Below are 14500 nucleotides of genomic sequence, written 5' to 3' on the forward strand. Positions count from 1 at the left end.
TTTCTCCCTCTCTCTCGCCTTTCTGTGCCTTATGATCCTAATTTAATGGCCACGATCATCATCGGAGTAACAAACTGTACAATGATTAACTCTCGTTACTTACTTTTAGAACACCGACTTAAGGTAAGACATGAGTTTCCCTGGCGTATACAATTTTCAAACAACTTACGGGAATTCAGCCAGGTAATATTTACAGCGACCGCCGATATTTCGGCAGCAGTACACCCCGCCATTTTCAAAGCACCAACTGCCACCGACAGGCGATGTACAGGCAAATTTAATACCTCGGTTCTTGGAGTAATTCAGGAGATATAACACACACAAACTTAACACTAGTACCACCAAAGATGACCAAAGTCAGAGATAGTGATAGTGAAAGACTACGAACTAGCAAGCGAGTTAACATTGACTCGGTCCCTCTGGTTTTTGACATGCGAGAGAGCAGTTTCCAAACAGAGTTTATGCAAAAACCTCCGTCCCTGTTTACAAGATTGCTCGCAAATTTTATCTCAACAGCCTCGTTAATAACAATGTCCCAATACTTGGACGTGCATGCCAATATCTTGATATTGTTATATAATACGGGTGACCATTACCCGAAAAATGTTCAGCAATAGCAGATCTACTAGTCTGCTTTAATCGTGTGTGCCGTTTATGCGCAGTACGTCGGTCCTCCACGATCCTGATAGTCTGACCAATATATGCCATGCCACAGCTACAAGGAATGCGATATACAGCCGCCTTACGCAAACCAAGATCATCCTTAACATTACCCAAAAGCACTCTGATTTTAGATGGAGGTCGGAAAATACATTCACATCGTATTTCCAGAAAATACGACCGATCCTGTTGGAAGTGCTTCTACATCTACATCTACATATGTACTCCGCTAGCCACCAAGCAGTGTGTGGTGCAGGGCACAATTCGCGCCAAAGTCATATTCAACCCCCCTCCCCCCCACCGTTCCACTCGCGGAACGCGTGAGGGAATAACGACTGACTGAACGCCTCAGTACGAACTCTAATTTACCTTATCTGTGAATGACGATCATTACGCGATTTGAAAGTTGATGGTAATAATATACGCTCTACATCCTCGGCGAAGAGTGGATTTTGGAATTTAGTGACCAGCTCCTTCTGTTTAGCGCGTCGTCCATCTGCAAGTGTGTCCCACTTCAAACTTTCTATGAGATTTGCAACGCTCTCGCGATGGCTAAATGTACCAGTCACGAATCTTGCCGCTCTTCTTTGGACCTTCTCAATCTCTTGAATCAGACCCAACTGGTAAGGGTCCCACACAGACGAACAATACTCTAAGACTGGACGAACTAACGTATTGTAAGCTATTTCTTTTGTTGATGGTCTACATCGCTTTAGTATTTTACCAATAAACCGCAATCTTGAGTTAGCCTTACCCGTTACGTGTGTAATCTGATCATTCCATTTGAGATCAAATGGCTCTGAGCACTATGGGACTTAACATCTGAGGTCATCAGTCCCCTAGAACTTAGAACTACTTAAACCTAACTAACCTAAGGACATCACACACATCCATTCCCGGGGCAGGATTCGAATCTGCGACCGTAGCGGTCGCGCGGTTCCAGACTGTAGCGCCTAGAACCGATCGGCCACTACGGCCGGCCCATTTGAGATCATTTCCAATAGTCACACCCAGATACTTGACTGATGTTCATGCTTCCAAAGCCTGATGATTTATTTTACACTCATACATTAATGGGGAATTTCGCCTTGTTATACGGAGTAGTTTGCACAAACTAATATTGAGAGATAACTGCCAGTCTTTACAACACGCATTTGTTTTCTGCAAATCCTCATTGATTTGTTCTCAACTTTCGTGTGATACTACTTTCCTGTAGACTACAGCATCCTCGGCAATCAGTCTAAGGCCGCTGTCAATACCATCAACCAGATCGTTTATGTAAATCGTAAAAAGCAGAGGACCTATTACGCTGCCCTGTGGCACAGCTGAAGTTACTGTTGTTTCTGTTGAAGTTACCCGGTTCAGAACGACATACTGCTCCCTCTCTGTTAGAAAACTTTCTGTCCAACCGCATATGTCATTGGATAGACCGTAAGCGTGCACTTTTTGTAGCAAGCGACAGTGCGTAACTGAGTCGAACGCCTTCTGAGAGTCGAGAAATATGACAACAAACCGGGAGCCAGTATCTAGAGCCTGCTTCCTACGTAAAGCAAAAAGCCACTAGGCTTAGGTGCCGACTCAGTATTAACATCAATCACCCGACGCAAAGTTGGGCCGGCCGGAGTGGCCGTGCGGTTCTAGGCGCTTCAGTCTGGAACCACGTGACCGCTACGGTCGCAGGTTCGAATCCTGCCTGGGGCATGGATGTGTGTGCGGTCCTTAGGTTAGTTAGGTTTGTGTAGTTCTAAGTTCTAGGGGACTGATGACCTCAGATGTTAAGTCCCATAGTGCTCAGAGCCATTTGAACCATTTTTTTGCAAAGCTGGACGATAGCGCAACGCTAGATCAATCTGCCTTTCACAGTAACCATTTTGATGAATTGTAGCTTCAAGATGGACCAGCTCAGCTGGCAGTCTCAGTGTCGGAAATGACATGTGCCCTGTGTACCAAGGTACGAAGTACACCCTTCACACTGAGCCGGGTGGTAACAATTATCAGCCTGTAAATACATGTCAATGTGAGTACGTTTCCGGTAAATTGCATGGTCCAATGATCCATCAAACTTCCTCCTAACCAAAACATCAAAATTGGAAGGCAACAATCCTCTCCTACCTCCATCGTAAAACGAATATTCGAGTGGTGAGTTCAGATGTTATAACAAGGCATTCAAATTCTTCCTACCATGAGGACAAAGAACAAAAGTATTATCAACATATCTGTTTACTCCTGTGATTGCAAATTTGTTGTTGGGAGACGTACAAGTAATTGCATTGGAGATAGCGCCATTGAAATCTACCAGTTTCTTCAGATACGTTGGTGGTACTTTTGTTGTTTGACCTCATAGTAGGGAGACGGATGTACTGAGCATAAACGGCACACACGATTACAGCAGTCAAGTACATCTTCTATTGCTGAACATTGTTTCGTTACTGGTCACACTATGTTATACAATAATACCGAGACATTGGCATGCACGTCCAGCTATTGGGACGGTGTTATTAAGGAGGCTGTTTAGATTAAATTAGCGAGCAACCTTCTAAACAAGGAACGGAGATTTATGCTTAAACTCTGCTTGAAATCCTACTCTATCCCGTGTCATAAAACAATGTTACCCCACTTGCTAGTTCGTAGTCTTTCACTATCGATACCTCTGACTTCGGCGCCAATAGTCTTCAGTTTGTGTGTGTTATCTTTCCTGAATTACTCCAAGAACCGAGGTTTTAAATTTGGCTGTACATCGCCTGTTGGTTGCAGTTTGTGCTTTGAGAATGGTGGGGTGCACTGCGGCCGAAATATCGGCGGTCGCTGTAAATATTAATTGGCTGTTGTCTGAAAAACCCACTTAAGAGTTTAAGGAGCTTTCATAAGAAATTTCACATTACACTTCACGTATATGTCAGTTGATATTCCGCAGCATTATCATCGCCCTCTTTAACCTGACTTTATGGACTTGTGATCACTCGTACTGCCATTCTTTGAATATGCTTTCTTACATCCATCGATATTCAGTCATTAATCAATGGACTATATTCAAGCTGTCATGCATCAGTTTATTTCTTACGGTATTATTTTCATCTGTATGAAGCTAACACGCTGAGTGTTACACTGTTCAGTCACACTAATGTTAACACCTCCTACGTTCGAAGTCAACGTGCAATAACCACTCACAGACGTCAAATGACAGCACTAGCAGGTAATTAAATTTCATGATGGTGATACAGTGTATTATGTCAAAGGATGGGAACATTCATGAAGTGTTAAGTTTGTCAACAGACTGCGTGGTGTCGTGACAAACTGGCGCTGTCAAAACCTGGCGCCAAGGCCGGTGTAGTGCGTCACGGGCCATAGCTGAAAAGAGCGGATGGCTGCTTTTAGAGACGTGTACCGGCGAATAAGAGTGTAACTGTCGGACAACCGAGTGACCAGTTCACCATTCAGCGAACGCTGCAAATTTGTGGGCCTCCACAGCAGGCTCCTGATCATTAATCGGTGACGACGGCTGGAATTTGCACCCCAATACTGCAACTGAAAATCAAATAAGGCAGAAGGGGTGGGTAAAATTCCATCACAAATTCTAAAACTTTGCGGGAAGTGGCCACAAAACGATTATTTACGTTGGTAAGTAGAACGTATGAGTCTGGCGACGTACAATTCGACTTTCAGAAAAATATCATCTTCGCAATTCCGAAGACTGCAAGAGCTGAGAAGTGAGAGAATTATCGCTCAATCAGCTTAACAGCTCATGCATCCAAGTTGCTGACAAGAATAATATACAGAAGGAATGAAAAGAAAATTGAGGATGTGTTAGATGACGATCAGTTTGGTTTAGAAAAGATAAAGGCACAGGTGAGGCAATTGTAGGGTTGCGGTTGATAATCTTAAAACTAAACAAAAATCAAGACATACACTCCTGGAAATGGAAAAAAGAACACATTGACACCGGTGTGTCAGACCCGCCATACTTGCTCCGGACACTGCGAGAGGGCTGTACAAGCAATGATCACACGCACGGCACAGCGGACACACCAGGAACCGCGGTGTTGGCCGTCGAATGGCGCTAGCTGCGCAGCATTTGTGCACCGCCGCCGTCAGTGTCAGCCAGTTTGCCGTGGCATACGGAGCTCCATCGCAGTCTTTAACACTGGTAGCATGGCGCGACAGCGTGGACGTGAACCGTATGTGCAGTTGACGGACTTTGAGCGAGGGCGTATAGTGGGCATGCGGGAGGCCGGGTGGACGTGCCGCCGAATTGCTCAACACGTGGAGCGTGAGGTCTCCACAGTACATCGATGTTGTCGCCAGTGGTCGGCGGAAGGTGCACGTGCCCGTCGACCTGGGACCGGACCGCAGCGACGCACGGATGCACGCCAAGACCGTAGGATCCTACACAGTGCCGTAGGGGACCGCACCGCCACTTCCCAGCAAATTAGGGACACTGTTGCTCCTGGGGTATCGGCGAGGACCATTCGCAACCGTCTCCATGAAGCTGGGCTACGGTCCCGCACACCGTTAGGCCGTCTTCCGCTCACGCCCCAACATCGTGCAGCCCGCCTCCAGTGGTGTCCAGTGGTGTCGCGACAGGCATGAATGGAGGGACGAATGGAGACGTGTCGTCTTCAGCGATGAGAGTCGCTTCTGCCTTGGTGCCAATGATGGTCGTATGCGTGTTTGGCGCCGTGCAGGTGAGCGCCACAATCAGGACTGCATACGACCGAGGCACACAGGGCCAACACCCGGCATCATGGTGTGGGGAGCGATCTCCTACACTGGCCGTACACCACTGGTGATCATCGAGGGGACACTGAATAGTGCACGGTACATCCAAACCGTCATCGAACCCATCGTTCTACCATTCCTAGACCGGCAAGGGAACTTGCTGTCCCAACAGGACAATGCACGTCCGCATGTATCCCGTGCCACCCAACGTGCTCTAGAAGGTGTAAGTCAACTACCCTGGCCAGCAAGATCTCCGGATCTGTCCCCCATTGAGCATGTTTGGGACTGGATGAAGCGTCGTTTCACGCGGTCTGCACGTCCAGCACGAATGCTGGTCCAACTGAGGCGCCAGGTGGAAATGGCATGGCAAGCCGTTCCACAGGACTACATCCAGCATCTCTACGATCGTCTCCATGGGAGAATAGCAGCCTGCATTGCTGCGAAAGGTGGATATACACTGTACTAGTGCCGACATTGTGCATGCTCTGTTGCCTGTGTCTATGTGTCTGTGGTTCTGTCAGTGTGATCATGTGATGTATCTGACCCCAGGAATGTGTCAATAAAGTTTCCCTTTCCTGGGACAATGAATTCACGGTGTTCTTATTTCAATTTCCAGGAGTGTATCTGTTGTCGACGTCGAAAAAGCATTCTACAATGTAAAATGATGCAAGATGTTCGATATTCTGAGAAAGGGATAGACGGGTCACATACAATATGTGCAAGAGGCAAGAGGGAATAATAAGAGTGGATGACCAAGAACCAAGTGCTTGGATTTAAAAGGGCGTAAGACAGGGATGTTGTCTTTCACCACTATTGTTCAATCGCTACATCGGAGAAGCAGTGATGGATATAAAAGGAAGATTGACGAATGAAATTAAAATTCATGGTAAAAGGATAGCAATGATACGATTCGCTGATGACATTGCTATCATGAGTGAAAGTAATGAAGAATTACATGATATGGTCAATGGAATGAACATTCAAATGAGTACAGAATATGGATTGAGAGTAAATGGAATGAAGTAATTAGAAGTAGCAGAAATGAGTACAGCTAGAAACTTAACATCAGGACTGATTGTCTTGAAGTAGTTGAAGTTAAGGAACTGTTACCTACGCAACATAATAACCGATGACAGATGGTGCAAGGAGATTATTGAAAGCAGACTATCACTGGCAAAAAGAGCGTTCCTGCCCAAGACAAATCTACTAGTTTGAAACATAGGCCTTAATTTGAAGAAGAAATTTCTGAGACTGTACGTTTGGAGCACAACATTGTATGGTAGCGACACATGGACTGTGACAAAACAGCAACGGAAGAGAATCGAAGCATTTGAGATGTGCTGCTACACGTGAATGTTGAAAATAAGGTAGATTGATAAGGTAAGGTATGAGGAGGTCCTGCGCAGAATCGGAGAGGAAAGGAATATATTGAAAACACAGAGAAGAAAAAGGGACAGAATGATATGACATCTGTTAAGACACTTCCTTGGTACTAGAGGGAGCTGTAGAGGACAAAAATTCTAGAGGACGACAGAGATTCAAACACATCCAGCAAATAATTGAGGACGTAAGGTGCAGATGCTATTCTGAGAGGAAGAGTTAGGCAAGGAAGAGGAATTGGTGTCGGGGTGCGGCAAACCAGTCAGAAGACTGATGAACGTCCATCGCATGGAGACGGGTGGACCTTGTAATGAGTCATGTCTTATACTTCTTATGACAGAGGGCATTGACATGTATAGCGTGAAACGTCTGAAAGCACACACCCTGCTACAATCGTCGATAGGATCTTGAGGGAGAGAGCGTTTTGGTCTGGAATCTGATTTCGGATTTCGGAGAATTCCCCTGGGTTCTCGTCGGGAAGGCACACTGAAGCAACGCAACGCATCTGTTCTTGGGAACCATGTCTACCACTACCATCATTTTGTTTTCCCTCGGCAGTATGGCAGCTCCGAGAAGTACGAGAAGTACGTGTCGCACAGCTCGCAGCGTTCATGCGTGATTAATAGAGAACCACAATGTGTTTGCTGCACTCCCCTGGTCACTAAACTCTGCAGATTTAAACCGAATCGGGTGTTTCTCGGACCACTTCGATCACGCCATGTATCCTCAACCTAGAAACTCAGTGCAGCTGGATGCGCCACTGGAATCGCGATGGCTCTAGATTACCTTGGAGAACCTGTTCTCTTCTGCACATCTTGTACTGGTCCTCATTTTTCAGGTTTTGTGGGTGGTCACATTAATGTGACTCGACGGTGTGTTACAGTCTGTTGTCTTCATTTTATAGTCTTTGTCTACTACTGCCCGTCTTGTGCTCTTTCCGGAACCACGTCAACATCTTCCGGTTACTGCACCAAATGCCCCACTTACCTATCCGATCCTCGGTTAGGTGCATTAACAATTCATTTCGAATCCTGTTTTTATCAGTACCTATTCACTACGTACTTTATCCAATAACTTAATTTTTATCATTTATCAATACTCTGTCACATCAGAATTTTTCAATTTTTTTCATCTCCAAAGTTCCGATGACTTACATTTCAGTGACCTAATACCGTTTCCGGATGTAAAATATTCCCCCAGTCGTATCTCCGGGCGGGGCTAATAAAGAAGAAGTCGTTATCAGGAGAAAGGAAACTAGCATTCTACGGATCCCTTAATTGGGCAGGTAGGTTAGAAAATTTAAAAAGGGAAATGGATAGGTTAAATTTAGACATAGTGGGAATTAGTGAAGTTCGGTGGTAGGATGAACAAGACTTTTGGTTAGGTGAATACAGGGTTATAAATACAAAATCAAATAGGGGCAACGCAGGAGCAGGCTTAATAATGAATAAAAAATAGAAGTGCGGGTAAGCTACTACAAACAGCATAATGAACGTATTATTGTGGCCAAGATAGCTACGAAGCCCACGCCTACTAAAGTAGTACAAGTTTATATGTCAACTAGATCCGCAGATGATGAAGAAATTGATGAAATGTAGGATGAGATAAAATAAATTATTCACGTAGTGATGGGAGACGAAAATTTAATAGTCAGGAGTGCCTGGAATTCTAGAGTAGGAAAAGGGAGAGACTGAAACATAGTAGGTGAATATAGATTGGGGGCAAGAAATAAAAGAGAAAGAATTCTGGTAGAATTTTGCATAGAGTTGCATAGAGCGTAACTTAATCATAGCTAACACTTGGTTCAAGAATCATAAAAGAATGTTGTACACATGGAAGAATCCTGGAGATACTACAAGGTATCAGACAGATTTTATAACAGTAAGACAGAGATTTAGGAACCAGGTTTTAAATTGTAAGACGTATCCAGGGGCAGATGTTGACTCTGACCACAATCTATTGCTTATGAACTGTATATTAAAATTGAAGAAACTGCCAAATGATGGAATTTAAGGAGGTGGGACCTGGATAAACTGGCTAAACCAGAGGTCATAAAGAGTTTCAGAGAGAGCATAAGGGAACAATTGACAGGAATGGAGGAAAGAAATACAGTAGAAGAAGAATGAGTAGCTTTGAGAGATGAAGTAGTGAAGGCAGCAGAGGATCAAGTACGTAAAAAGACAAGGGCTAGAAGAAATCCTTGGGTAACAGAAGAAATATTGAATTTAATTGATGAAGAAAGAAAATATAAAAATGCAGCAAATGAAGCAGGCAAAAAGGAATACAGACGTCTCATAAATGAGATCGACAAATGTAAGGCTGTAGAGGCTTATCTCACTAGGGCGAAGATAGAAACTGCCTACAGGAAAATTAAAGAGACCTTTGGAGAAAAGAGGACCACCTGTATGAATATCAAGAGCTCAGATGGAAACCCAGTTCTAAGCAAAGAAGAGAAAGCAGAAAGGCGGAAGGAGTATATAGAGGGTCTATATAAGGGCAATGTACTTAGGACAATATTTTGGAAATGGAAGAGGATGTAGATGAAGATGAAATGAAAGATACGATACGGCGTGAAGAGTTTGGCAGAGCACTGAAAGACCTGAGTCGAAACAAGGCCCCCGGAGTAGACAACATTCCATTAGAGCTACTGACGGCCTTAGGAGAGCCAGTCACGACAAAAAACTACCATCTGGTGAGCAATATGTATGAGACAGGCGAAATACCCTCAGACACCAAGAAGAATATATTAATTACAATCCCAAAGAAAGCAATTGTTGACACATGTGAAAATAACCGAACTATCAGTTTAATAAGTCACAGCTGCAAAATACTAACACGAATTCTTTACAGACGAATGGAAAAACTGGTAGAACCCGACCTTGTGGAAGATCAGTTTGGATTCCGTAGAAATATTGGAACACGTGAGGCAATACTGACTCTACGACGTATCTTAGAAGAAAGATTAAGGAAAGGCCAACCTACATTTCTAGGATTTGTAGACTTAGAGCAAGCTTTTGACAGTGTTAACTGGAACACTCTGTTTCAAATTCTAAAGGTGGCAGGGGTAATATACAGGGAGCGGAAGGCTACTTACAATTTATACAGAACCAGATGGCAGTTATAAGAGTCGAGGGGCATGAAAGGGAAGCAGTGGTTGGGAAGGGAGTGAGACAGGGTTGTAACCTCTCCCCGATGTTATTCAATCCGTATATTGAACAAGCAGTAATGGAAACAAAAGAAAAATTTGTAGTAGGTATTAAAATCCATGGAGAAGGAATAAAAACTTGGACATTGTAATTCTGTCAGAGACAGCTAGGGACTTGGAAAAGCAGCTGAACGAAGTGGACAGTGTCTTTAAAGGAGGATATAAGATGAACATCAACAAAAGCAAAACGAGGATAATGGAATGTAGCCGAATGAAGTCGGGTGATACTGAGAGAATTAGATTAGGAAATGAGATACTTGAAAGCAATAAAGGAGTTTTTCTATTTGGGGTGCAAAATAACTGATGATGGTCGAAGTAGAGAGGATGTAAAATGTAGACTGGCAATGGCAAGGAAAGCATTTCTGAAGACGTGAAATTTGTTAACATCGAGTATAGTGTCAGGAAGTCGTTTCTCAAGGTATTGGTATGGAGTTTAGCCATGTATGGAAGTGAAACATCGACGATAAATAGTTTAGAGAAGAAGAGAATAGAAGCTTTCGAAATGTGGTGCTACAGAACAAAGCTGATGATTAGATGGGTAGATCACATAACTAATGTGTAGGTATTGAATGGAATTGGGGAGAAGAGGAGATTGGGGCACAACTTAACAAGAAGAAGGGACCTGTTGGTAGGACATGTTCTGAGGCGTCAGTGGATCACAAATTTAGCATTGGAACTAAGTGTGGAGGGTAAAAATCGTAGATTGAGACCAAGAGATGAATACACTAAGCAGATTCAGAAGGATGTAGGTTGCAGTAAGTACTGGGAGATGAATAAGCATGGAGAGCTGCATCAAACCAGTCTCAGGACTGAAGACCACAACAACAACAACAACAACAACAACAATACTGTTCCATGAAAGATATGCTAATACTCCCAAGATCGGTTATATTAGTAATTTTTCAGAACATTAACAGTATAGAGCAATGGTTTTTTCTTAGTATTATTTTAAAATGAACATAAACAGTGCGACCACAAGAAATTTTTATTTTTTTGGATACTGGTTTCGGTCAATTTCTGACCATCTTCAGACCTCGTACCGAAATATGAACTTAGAATGGATGAAGAGAGGAGTGTACAAATAGCAGTAACATATAAAGTCAACTTACATAACAATTAATGAAAAAGTTATAACCATGTTATAATGCGACATGGGTGAACGGAGTAGGCGTTACGAACTACACGAACGACATCAACTAAGGAGAGCAAAGCGCCTGTTCCTTAAATATGCAATGCTTCGTCCACTGGATACCGAATTACATCAGCATCAGCAAGTCAGGCATACAAGTTGTAAAACAGTTGTGACAGTAAGGTATACATAGAATGATTACATGAAAGCTAATAACAAATGAACAAACGCGTGTCTTATATTATATAAAGTATCTGCTATAAACGGCAATTCATCAACCTGTGATAAGAATTTATATAAAAAAGATTTAACCAATCATAAGCGATTTTGTTGACAAAAATAGCCATCTGTGGGGATTTATCGCAAACTCGTAGACTGGTTGACAGCAAAGAAAATAGTTAAGCGACGCTAATATTCCCCATATCGGCGGCGTCGGAATATCGATATGTGTCATCCGGCGGAAGAGGATTTCAGAGCAGCGAACGCTGCTAGATGTTAAACAGGTACTGAGATACAGGTCGACGTGTACAGATGCGGCCAGGTATTGCGTATTGCTCCTATATCGTAGTGGCGGTGGAAATACCGCTTGACCGACGACGTTATTTGCCGTAGAAGGGAGGTGGAAGTGTCGATGTCCAAGTTTCAGACGTGAAGATTTCAGAGTTGCGACAGTGACAAGTTTTTAGAAAATAATGGCATGCAAGACAGTCGTATTATGTGTCAGATCATTAGATGACATTGACAACGCAACCAACAACATAACAAGTAATGTAGGATACGTCTTACCTAAAGCAAGAAGAAATACCAGTTACATCAATAGAAATATGGTACAAAATCTCATTGACCCATCAAGGTAGTCTAGGGCATAAAAAACAAGTATACAAATAGTGGAGCTTAGAAGAACTATGATCGTAGTTGATTACAGGTTCTCCATAAAACAGAGGTACACATTGCCAGAGGTACGGAAATATAGGTTACATCTCAACGAAATGATGCACCAAGTATGCATCTAAGTAATCATAAATTTAAAATAAGCGCATAAGCAGTAAAAGGTTGAAAGATACTAAGACTGTAGTTATCTATAGCCACTAAAAGTCCATAAAATAGCAGTGATCATGACGTTACAGTTTTTATTTAGAGAAACAAAAGAGGAATGAATACGGACAGAAGCAAAACAGCATCTTTTAGTTAGGGCAAAATCATCATACAGCGTGAAGGGAGGCGGCGCACGCAAACTGGGTCTATTAATGTAGGTATTAGTAGAAAAATAAGGACGTAAGCAGCCATCTGCCCAAAGTTTATTAGTAACATCAAAACATGCCAGAAAAGAATAAAAGAAAAAATAAAAGACCAACGAAAGAGCAGTAACATTCTATAGTAAGTCTTCAAAAATTCACAGAAATATTTTACTCTGAAGTATAATTACTCGTTGAGTTGCGTACAAGGTTCATTTTGGTAGTAGGCATTAATTTCTATCCCATGTCACGTGCTAATTAATTATACTTTAGGTGCATTGTGAAGAAGTTTAATGTTATTCGTTATAGAAACTACTGAATAACTGGGATGTGTTAAGTGTTGGCCAAATACTGATTTATTACGAGACGTGCCTGTAGTGTGTTCCTTACAGCGAGTACTACATTTCCTACCTGTCTGGTCAATGTACTGTTTGTCGCAATCTTTGCATTATATTTTATAATTTCCGGAAATGAGATATCCATTATTGCAGTTTCAAATTGTGTTTCAGCACGTTCAGCAAAATGTTGTTAGAAGTAAACGCAACTGTCAAATGAGTGTTCTTCAACAACTTATTAATTTTGTCAGATGTTAAGTCCATGTATGTCACTTTGATAAATTCGCTATTTGGAGAAGTAATGTCGTTATCAGATCGTTGCAATTTACAAAGGAAGTAATCAACTTCATTGGGGTTAACACAGTTAGCTTTGGTAATTTGCATTAAAATGTATAGTAGTTTTTGAATTTCTTTCGGTTTCAGATGTAATATAAGTATTCCATTGTATCATAGGTTGGAAATAGGCTTTTTTGTATTTAGAAGAGTAATAGGAATTTGCGTTAATAATTACATAATTGAAAATTGTTAATGCTTTCGTGGCCGCTTTTTCATAAACAGCCTATGTGCTTCTGTCTCGGGTTCTTTGGCCGACGTTCATCTAATGATTTTTCTGACGTTTCGCCAGCACGAGTGGCTGGCTTTGTCAAAGCTTCACCCTCCATTGCTGGTGGTGAACTGGAAGCCGACTGACAATTATGTAATTGACAAACTGCCTATTGGCATCTGTCTCGGGTTCTTCGGCCGACGTTCATCTAATGATTTTTCTGACGTTTTGTCAGCACGAGTGGCTGGCATTGTCAGTGTTTCACCCTGCATTGCCGGTGGTGAACTTGTGTACAAGTTTGCAAGTCTAATGAGGCGAAACCTCAGGAATTTCAACGTTGTAGATTGACTGTGCCAGTTCGCAGCTGTTCTTTGCGCTAAGAGAGAGACTGAAAAACAAAAACTTTTAAAATGTCGTTCAATTTTTGGTTCAGGTTGTTAGCAATTGGACTATAGCAGTATTTACCTTAAGTACTGTTAATCAGGAACTTAATTTAGGTAAATGAGGGTTCATTATCTTCAATGACGGTTTTTATTTCGGCAAAAGAAGGAAATTATTATGAAGAATCAGTTTTTTAATCGTAGTATGAAATTTAGGAGTTGGACCTTTGCTAATTTCGGTGAAGTCATCTTCACCGTAAAACGTTCAAGTCTGTGAGATATGATCACTTTCACTAACAAGGACCAATTTATTACTTTAACCTGCCTTTGTTACAATTGCTTTATCAATTGTAAAAACATAATTAATACTGTCAACTATTTAGGATTCGTTATATCTGTTATATTTACTTTTTTCAGTGGTGGTTATGTCTTTCATTCTTAAGGCAGTTTTGGGAACGTCTGATTTACTCAAATGGGAACGCTTCTTCGCACTTTTTCACTTCATTTAGAGTAGGTATTAAATCATATTTCAGCCCTCTGTTTAAAAAGGCAGTCTTAGCAGGGGTAGAACGAATGTTACTGTGACTGGAAACCCTTGGATTGAAGAATGTCGTCTCATTAGTGAAAGAAACCAGTGCAATTACTTGTTACCTGGTTCTATGAGTATGTGTTTTCTTCTCATTCTTATTGATGATTGTTTCCTACAAGAAGTTAATTTTTTCATCAATAAAATAAAGCAATAAAAAGAAGATAAAAGGAGACAACTATTTACTTAAAATCAAGTGCAACTTTAACGTCACACAATTTCACTCGCCCTTTAGCTTCAAGTCATTTCTAATTTCAGACTCCATCCAAAGGACAATGCTCTTCTGAGGATCAATTAGAATAAGATGACAATTTAATTTGATGCTAAACG

Source organism: Schistocerca americana, chromosome 3 (assembly GCF_021461395.2).
Source record: "Schistocerca americana isolate TAMUIC-IGC-003095 chromosome 3, iqSchAmer2.1, whole genome shotgun sequence".
NCBI classification, from domain to species: Eukaryota; Metazoa; Arthropoda; class Insecta; order Orthoptera; family Acrididae; genus Schistocerca; species Schistocerca americana.